Raw genomic sequence first — 8,805 nt, 5'->3', positions numbered from 1 at the left:
TCTTTCCAAGAGTGAGCTATTTCCTATAAATCAAGCTGCAAAACTATCTTCCTTTTCTGCTTATCCATTTAAATTAGCCCCAGACAGTGTCACATATCTTGGTGTGGTTGTATCAGGAAATATTTCTGAATTATTTAAACTTAATTTTGCTCCACATTTAGTCTGAACAAAGATAGCTGTTGAAAAATAGTCCAGGCTGTAATTAAGATGAACGCTCTCCCTAAATTATAACTTTGATCGTAGCTTATTATTATTATTAGTAGTAGTATTAGTAGTAGTAGTAGTAATTTTCAGTTGATGAGGTTAAAAAGTTTTATGAAGTAGATAGTGTGGGAATACAAATTTTAAGAGCTATTCTTTCTTTGCCAGTATAGTTTCTGCCAGTCTTGTTCCTTTCTTTATAAGTCAAATGAACCAGGATACTGTAACTATCTTTAGTACCTTTTTGTAATTGATAATTCGTGGTGCTCCTTTCATATCCTTTGAACTGGGGACCATTGTTCGTGTTCCTCAATACCTGAATGTACCCCCATAGGTGTGGATTTTCTTTGTTTCTATGATAATGAATTGTCTGAGTAGGATAGTTATGCTGATTGGATTAAGACTAGTGAAACGGGGTGGGTGGCCAGAACTGTCTACTTCGTTTGCTTTTGCTTTGTTTAGGGTCACCACCACACCATTTGCCTCCATCTCTAGGAACTGCCCCCAAATGTATATAATCTACAATGCATCACTGCCTTAGTCAGACTTGATGACTGCAGCGACCGACCAGCGCGTTCTCAATAAAGAATCCTGCTGAAGAGAATCCAAGTCTCCTGGTCTTCACTGAAAAAGTTTCCAACAATAGCTACAAATAAATATTAATCAATCTTAGTAATTACTAGCCCCTCACTTAGCCGTCACAGCTCCAGTGTGTGTGTGTGTGTGTGTGTGTGTGTGTGTGTGTGTGTGTGTGTGTGTGTGTGTGTGTGTGTGAGGTTCCTGTCTCTACTCTCCATGTCGTTCTTTGTTCTTAAGCTTTCCCACTGCACTTATTGTGTTTAGGTACCTGGTTAATTCCTCACCTGTTCTCACCTGTGCAGTGCTGCTGGTGGTGTTGTGTCTCAGACATGGAGTCCTGCAGGGTTCCTCACCATGTCCTGCTTTTATTCATCCTCACGTTCATCACAGGTGAGTGTGATTTCAGTCTCACTGCTCACACTGGGCTCAGCGAGTTCCTCTTACAGTCTTACAAACCTCTATTAAACATGTTTTAGGATTAATTACATTTACTTTCTCAGGATTTAATTTCAGAATTCAGAGGATCAAAGTGTGAAAATCCTTCTATTAAGAAACAAACCTGAGTTACAGGAGAGTGTTACTGCATCATCAAATATAAGAGCCAATCAGGTTCCATATGCAAATACAGGCCAAACAGCAGCAGTGTACCAGTCACCAGGGGAAAGGGGGTGGAGCCTGTCGGGATGGAGGCTTTTAGATTTATTCTGTTTATTTACTCTGGATTTAGTGATGAGGCTGAAAGTGTCAGTACTTTTAGGTTTTTTTTTCTCATTCATTAGCATGTATGTTTAGAAATCATTTCAGTAAATAAAAAATAAAAACACTTCAGAATGTATTCATGTAAAATATCTTGATCTTGATCTTTACTGATATTTTTTCTTTTTATTTTATGCTGCTATTTAATCAGTTGTGATTATAATGGAAAGAGAAAAGCGTATAATAACATTTAGTGAAATGTAAAACAGCAATATTGTTTAAAATGTACGTATACAGATCATATATGATATAAAACATGAATTATAGACTCCTGAGTGAGAGACGTTAGTGTGACATCAGCTGCACCTCCTGGTTGCAGAAACAATGCAGGAGACTATAATGATTTAAGAGCTGAGACAGAATTTGTTTTCTAAAACATTGAGTTGTGCTTTTGAGCGTCAGAATCAGAAGTGTGATTATAAACACATTTGTTTTCACTGTGTTACTATCAGATAATCAACAATTTAACAGGCTTAGCTTGCTAGTTAGCTAAAATAACTCATTTACATTGCTTTAATAAACCTGTATAGCCTGCTAAAAAATCATACCGTAAGGATCTTCCAGAGTTCCACTGTTAGTTTAGCTGAACAGCACTCGCTGTCCTTTAGTGCTAATCCATAATAACAACTGAAGAACATTTTAGCTAACATCAGTCTGATTCTTGAAGGAATCTGTAGTTCTCTTATGACAGGTTCTGGTCTCTTATGGTTTTCTTGCAACCAGGTCACATGTGCATATTGTTTTATTTATAAATACAAAGTGTTTTATAGGAAGGCTTTATACTGAAATGTGTGAGATATACACATTTTAATTTTAATTTAATCGTATGTGCATGTATAGGTTTATATTTTATTCTGTTTACCTGCTTCTCTCTTTCAGTACCTGTATCAGCTGTCACTACTGTACAGGTGAAGTTTAATCAGGCTGCTGCTCTGCCCTGTGAACGGAAATGTTCTCGTGAGGCCAAATGGACTCTGTTCAGTAACCAAAGTGTTGTATTGGCTCGGTGTGATCAGACATCCTGCTGGTCACTAAAGGAGGGATTTAAAATGTCCCATGATCAGTACCTGAAGGAAGATCTCACCCTCACCATCACTGCAGCTGATTACAGTAAGAGGGGTTTATACATATGTGAGTGTGGTGGTGAAGACATTAAAGATGTGCGTCTCAGCATCGAGAGTAAGTGTCTTTACCTGCTCTATAGCTTATACACTCTTACTGATTTAGGTTTAATGTGTTATATCACATTTACACCCAGTTAAGATGTTGAATGTTTTTTCTCCTCAGCCATGATATCATCAGTTCAGATAAACCCTGGTGAAGATCTGCAGCTGGATTTGCACGTATCAGAGCGAGTGAAGGTGATCTATAAGGGTGGAGATTCAGCAGATCCTTATGGTGAACAGATCTGCACTGTGGATAGAAGCTCACTACGCTGTACAGCTGAATACACACCGAGAACATCACTCACTAACACAGTTCTTACACTGAGAGGAGTAAAGCTGACTGATCGAGGAGTTTACATCGTCCGCGACACGGAGAATAATGAAGATCTTCATATTTACGCAGTATCAGTGACAGTATCAGTGAGAGGTACGTATTCAGTGTGATTGGTGTCCGTGTGGAAACTTCAACATTTAAATATAAATCCTCTTCTAAGAAACAAATAGGATTTTTGCAGTCAAAGTGTGTGTAGGATAAAGACAGTAAAGCTAACTGTGTGTGTGTGTGTGTAGGATAAAGTCAGTAAAGCGAAAAGTGTGTGTGTGTGTGTGTGTGTGTGTGTTTGAGACAGAGAGAGCGCTACCATGGTGGGTGATTATCCTGATAGTGCTGCTGCTGCTGCTTGTTGTTGCGCTGTCTGTTAAAATCTGCTACCAGAGGAAACTACTTCAACGACATCAACTCTGCCAAAGAGATGAAGTAAGTACCAGCTCCGTGCAGCTCCGTGACATCAGAGATCACATGACTGTGTGCTGTAACCAGAATAAAATCCACAGCACATCACCCTGATTAGACGCCACTCAGTCACTGCATGCACACTTCCACAAAATAAATAGAATTATCACCTATAAATTACACTTTTACTGTCAGAATAGTTCCACGTTTAATTCAGTAATCTCACATGATCACTGAGAGAGAACAGTTAACTGTTTAAACATCAGATTATTAATAGTTTTAAATATTTATCTGAACACTCAGCATTACATACGATGCTCTGACTCTTTAAAACTGAATTCCTCCAGTCTCACTCTGAGAAGCAAATCCTCTACAGTCTCTTTATAAATAAAGACTTTCAACTGAATTCATCTTAATTTTATTCCTCAGCCTTTCAGGAGATGTGATGAATTTACTGAGTGTAGGTTTTGAAGTTGGTGATTAGTATTTAATAATGTGCACTTTAATGATATTTTATACGTTTCATCTCTATTAAGTCGTACAGAGGAGCAGCAGTGGAGCATACAAATGAGGGACCAGGCAGAGAACGAAAGCATGTTGGAGCAGGAAGAGAACCTGAAGCTCAAACATAAGAATGGAATAACAGAGGGAAGAGACTTATAACTTCATACAGCATGATTCTACTGCAAGTCTTTTTTTTAATCCCTTTATCTGTTACATATCCTCATCAGATCTTCTTATAGGCTTCTCCTGTCATATATTACCTTTGGAGATGATTTCACTGAGCACCACATCATCTGTCCTTCTCTGGGATCTGCTTCAGTCCTGGTTCCTCAGCAATGTGATGAGCTTCCAGCTCCTTTAAGAATAGAACCTTGTGTTTTGGTCTCAGAAGAACCTCCTCTAAGAACAGAACCTGTTCAGATGGCATCAAGGTCACATTATTAAATACTAATGATATTTTATACGTTTCATCTCTATTAACTCATACAGTGGAGCAGGAAGAGACCAGACCTGGAATGGTACCTCAGAAATGCCTAAACTGCCAGAGAAACAAATGATGATGAAGCAGGAAGAGAACCTGAAGCTCAAACATAAGAATGGAGTAACAGAGGGAAGAGATTTATAACTTCATACAGCATGTTTGAATTATTACTTTTTGTTTTGCATCGTTGTTTCTGCTCTGACTTTCTTCGGAAGTGTTCAGGTTTGTGAACATGCAAGCTCATGTTTTTCCCACCTGTGTGAAGGTTAAAAACTCGGTTTGCTCTGCTGCTGAAGCTGCGCCTTTTACACTTTCAGTTTCTCTAATTCCTCTCAGCTGTTAATATTTTATTGAACTAGACACAAACTACATGAATTACAAATCGAGCTAACACATTTTTCCCCTTGTGGTGCATAAATATTCCCACCCTTTAGAAATGTTGGTCCAGTGATACATGATAAACAATGTGCATTATGAAATATAGGCATCCAGTAAAACAGCTGTGTTTAATTTTAAAAACTGTGAGAAACTGAGTTTAATCATACTTTTATTCAGTGTCCTACAAAATTAATGACACTGAAAATACGGAGACAAAAAATAAATAAAATAGCTGGGACTGATCAGTGTTTACTGGGTGTGTCCTCTGTTACGACCCACACCAGTACTGCTGGCATCAACTTCCAGCTTGAAGGGTTTTCCAAATTAGGGGCAAACACTGATCAGTCCCAGCTAGTGAACACGTGTGTGTATGAGGACACACCCAGTAAACACTGATCAGTCCCAGCTAGTGAACACGTGTGTGTGAGGACACACCCAGTAAACACTGATCAGTCCCAGCTAGTGAACACGTGTGTATGAGGACACACCCAGTAAACACTGATCAGTCCCAGCTAGTGAACACGTGTGTGTGAGGACACACCCAGTAAACACTGATCAGTCCCAGCTAGTGAACACGTGTGTGTGAGGACACACCCAGTAAACACTGATCAGTCCCAGCTAGTGAACACGTGTGTGTATGAGGACACACCCAGTAAACACTGATCAGTCCCAGCTAGTGAACACGTGTGTGTGAGGACACACCCAGTAAACACTGATCAGTCCCAGCTAGTGAACACGTGTGTGTGAGGACACACCCAGTAAACACTGATCAGACCCAGCTAGTGAACACGTGTGTGTGTGAGGACACACCCAGTAAACACTGATCAGTCCCAGCTAGTGAACACGTGTGTGTATGAGGACACACCCAGTAAACACTGATCAGTCCCAGCTAGTGAACACGTGTGTGTGTGAGGACACACCCAGTAAACACTGATCAGTCCCAGCTAGTGAACACGTGTGTGTGAGGACACACCCAGTAAACACTGATCAGTCCCAGCTAGTGAACACGTGTGTGTGAGGACACACCCAGTAAACACTGATCAGTCCCAGCTAGTGAACACGTGTGTGTTAGGACACACCCAGTAAACACTGATCAGACCCAGCTAGTGAACACGTGTGTGTGAGGACACACCCAGTAAACACTGATCAGTCCCAGCTAGTGAACACGTGTGTATGAGGACACACCCAGTAAACACTGATCAGTCCCAGCTAGTGAACACGTGTGTGTGAGGACACACCCAGTAAACACTGATCAGTCCCAGCTAGTGAACACGTGTGTATGAGGACACACCCAGTAAACACTGATCAGTCCCAGCTAGTGAACACGTGTGTGTGAGGACACACCCAGTAAACACTGATCAGTCCCAGCTAGTGAACACGTGTGTATGAGGACACACCCAGTAAACGCTGATCAGTCCCAGCTAGTGAACACGTGTGTGTGAGGACACACCCAGTAAACACTGATCAGTCCTAGCTAGTGAACACGTGTGTATGAGGACACACCCAGTAAACACTGATCAGTCCCAGCTGGTGAACACGTGTGTGTGAGGACACACCCAGTAAACACTGATCAGTCCCAGCTAGTGAACACGTGTGTATGAGGACACACCCAGTAAACGCTGATCAGTCCCAGCTAGTGAACACGTGTGTGTGAGGACACACCCAGTAAACACTGATCAGTCCTAGCTAGTGAACACGTGTGTATGAGGACACACCCAGTAAACACTGATCAGTCCCAGCTAGTGAACACGTGTGTGTGAGGACACACCCAGTAAACACTGATCAGTCCCAGCTAGTGAACACGTGTGTATGAGGACACACCCAGTAAACGCTGATCAGTCCCAGCTAGTGAACACGTGTGTGTGAGGACACACCCAGTAAACACTGATCAGTCCCAGCTAGTGGGAAAGTTACTGAGCAGCTCAGACTGACATGGAGCAGCTCACAGGGAGAGGAATCACAACAGACAGGTGGGAAAAACACGAACATTATGAAACTGCAGAGAGAGTGTGAGCTCATGAAGGTGGTTTTATCTTCACACAGCGCTCACAGACGTTATCTCCATGTTACATACGCTGAGGCTTTAACACAGCTGGAGTAAAAATGTTAGTGTTGATGTTCCAGCTCTCTACTGAGATTCTGGAAACAGCTGATCTCATGTTACATATATATTCTACTGTTTTGATTATTAAACTTTTTTTTTTTTAAATTCTTTTAAACATTTGTTTTCCTTTTCACTGCTAATTTTTAGACATTAAATAAAAGTATTACCAAATTAAAAGGTTTATTTTTAAATGCAGCGTTGTTTTGCTGTAAATTTCCTACCAAACCTACATTTCCTGCTGCATGCCGTGTATCGCACAATCATGTTTTAATATTTTTGTGTATTTCCCACCTCTACTATTTGCTCATGTTTGAGTTAGCCGATAGCAGCGATCTTCTTTCTAACATTTGCCTATTTATTATGTTCTGCAGTTGATGATGTGTAATCTAGAAATACCAGATTTATTTGTATAAGTCAAAAGAATACAGAAATAAAGTTCTGGCGCTGAGGTGTCCGAATGATTGGAATAAACTTCCTCTAGATGTCCTAGCAGCTGAGACACTGGTAGTCTTCAACCAACGTCTAAAGACTTAAAAGCACTTCTGTAAGTCATGCCGCATTTGCAAAAATGGCATAAATGTAAATGTAAATTAATTTTGTCTGTGTTCTGGATAGAAATTATAGAATTATGTAAATATGTAAATAGCTCATTTGTGGTGCCTTGACTAAAGATGTCTTCAGAAAGTGACATCAGAAAATCCTCCTTTGCTCATTTATTACATTCTGCAGTTGATGTGTATAATACTTGTTTGTATAAGTCAAAGGAGAATACAGGAATAAACAGACGTTTTCAGAAGAATACAGGAATAAACAGATGCAGAAAAACACAAATATACTTGTATGTTTTTATTTTGGGAAATAACTTTTGCTGGGGCTTTTTACTAGGAACATCAGAAAATATTTAAAACATTTATCCTTTAATGTAATGTTATACTTTACTCTGTCTTTATTCAAATGTAGATTAAGTCTGCAGCTGCTTCATTATTGCATCTGTAAAAGAAGCAGAATTTGTCCTCCAGGACTCCAGTGGGTTTCTGTTCTTAGAGGTATGAATCTCTCTGGATAAGAGTCTCTGCTAAACACTAGATATGTAAATCAGTCAGATACCTCCTGACCTCCACTGTGGTTTCAGCACTGGCACTTTGGACCTGCTGAGTTTTATTAAAGCCAACACAAGATTTCAGACTGTGATGTTATTTCACCTGTGCTGTGAGATCAGATCTGATATAAACCCAGACTGGCCAGATTTCACTCCATTCAATTTTATTTATATAGTGATTTTTAACAATAGACATTGTGCTAAAGCAGCTTTACAGAAATCCAGGTCTGGTTTTAGATCCTTAATGAACAAGCCAGAGGAGGCAGCGGGGGGAGAGGAAACAAAAACGAGGATGCCGGGCAGGCCTACTTATTCGGCTATGTAAACAACCGTTTAAACCACCACTTCCGAGCATCTTTCTCACCAAGCCAGATCTATGACACACAAAATGGATGAGTTGGAGCTACAAATCACAGCAAATCGTCTCGTTCGGGATTGCTGCGTGATGGTAATGTGAATGAACCAAAACCTGGCTTCACGCGCTAATTCCCGATGCTGCGATTCAGCTAGCAGGACGACAATCCACTGGCAGGACAGAAACAAAGACTCGGGTAAGAGCAGAAGAGGGGGACTTTGCATCTTTGTGCACAATGATTGGTAAAATCATAGACAGGTACTGGTCCCCTGACTTAGAAATGCTGACGGTTATTTGTAAACCATTTTATTTACCAAGAGAGCTAACAGCAGTGATAGTGACTGCTGTGTACACTCCAGCAGACGCTAATGCTATTCACTTCCGTAAATAAACACCGACGAACTCATCCAGACGGAGTGTACATCATAGCGGGTGATTTTAATCAAACG

General features: G+C 40.4%; 1 long non-coding RNA gene across 1 annotated transcript; it reads left to right on the top strand.

The window, feature by feature from the left end:
- Nucleotides 1–2,849: 2,849 nt before the first annotated feature.
- Nucleotides 2,850–7,733, top strand: LOC128318068 (uncharacterized). The gene is made up of 3 exons (XR_008301541.1): nt 2,850–3,129; nt 3,332–3,459; nt 3,972–7,733. It is a non-coding gene; the product is annotated as an uncharacterized LOC128318068 (long non-coding RNA).
- Nucleotides 7,734–8,805: the final 1,072 nt, after the last annotated feature.

Source organism: Pangasianodon hypophthalmus, chromosome 4, assembly GCF_027358585.1.
Source record: "Pangasianodon hypophthalmus isolate fPanHyp1 chromosome 4, fPanHyp1.pri, whole genome shotgun sequence".
NCBI lineage: Eukaryota > Metazoa > Chordata > Actinopteri > Siluriformes > Pangasiidae > Pangasianodon > Pangasianodon hypophthalmus.
Note: the sequence above shows the minus strand (reverse complement) of the source record. Positions and strands in the feature narration are given on the sequence as shown.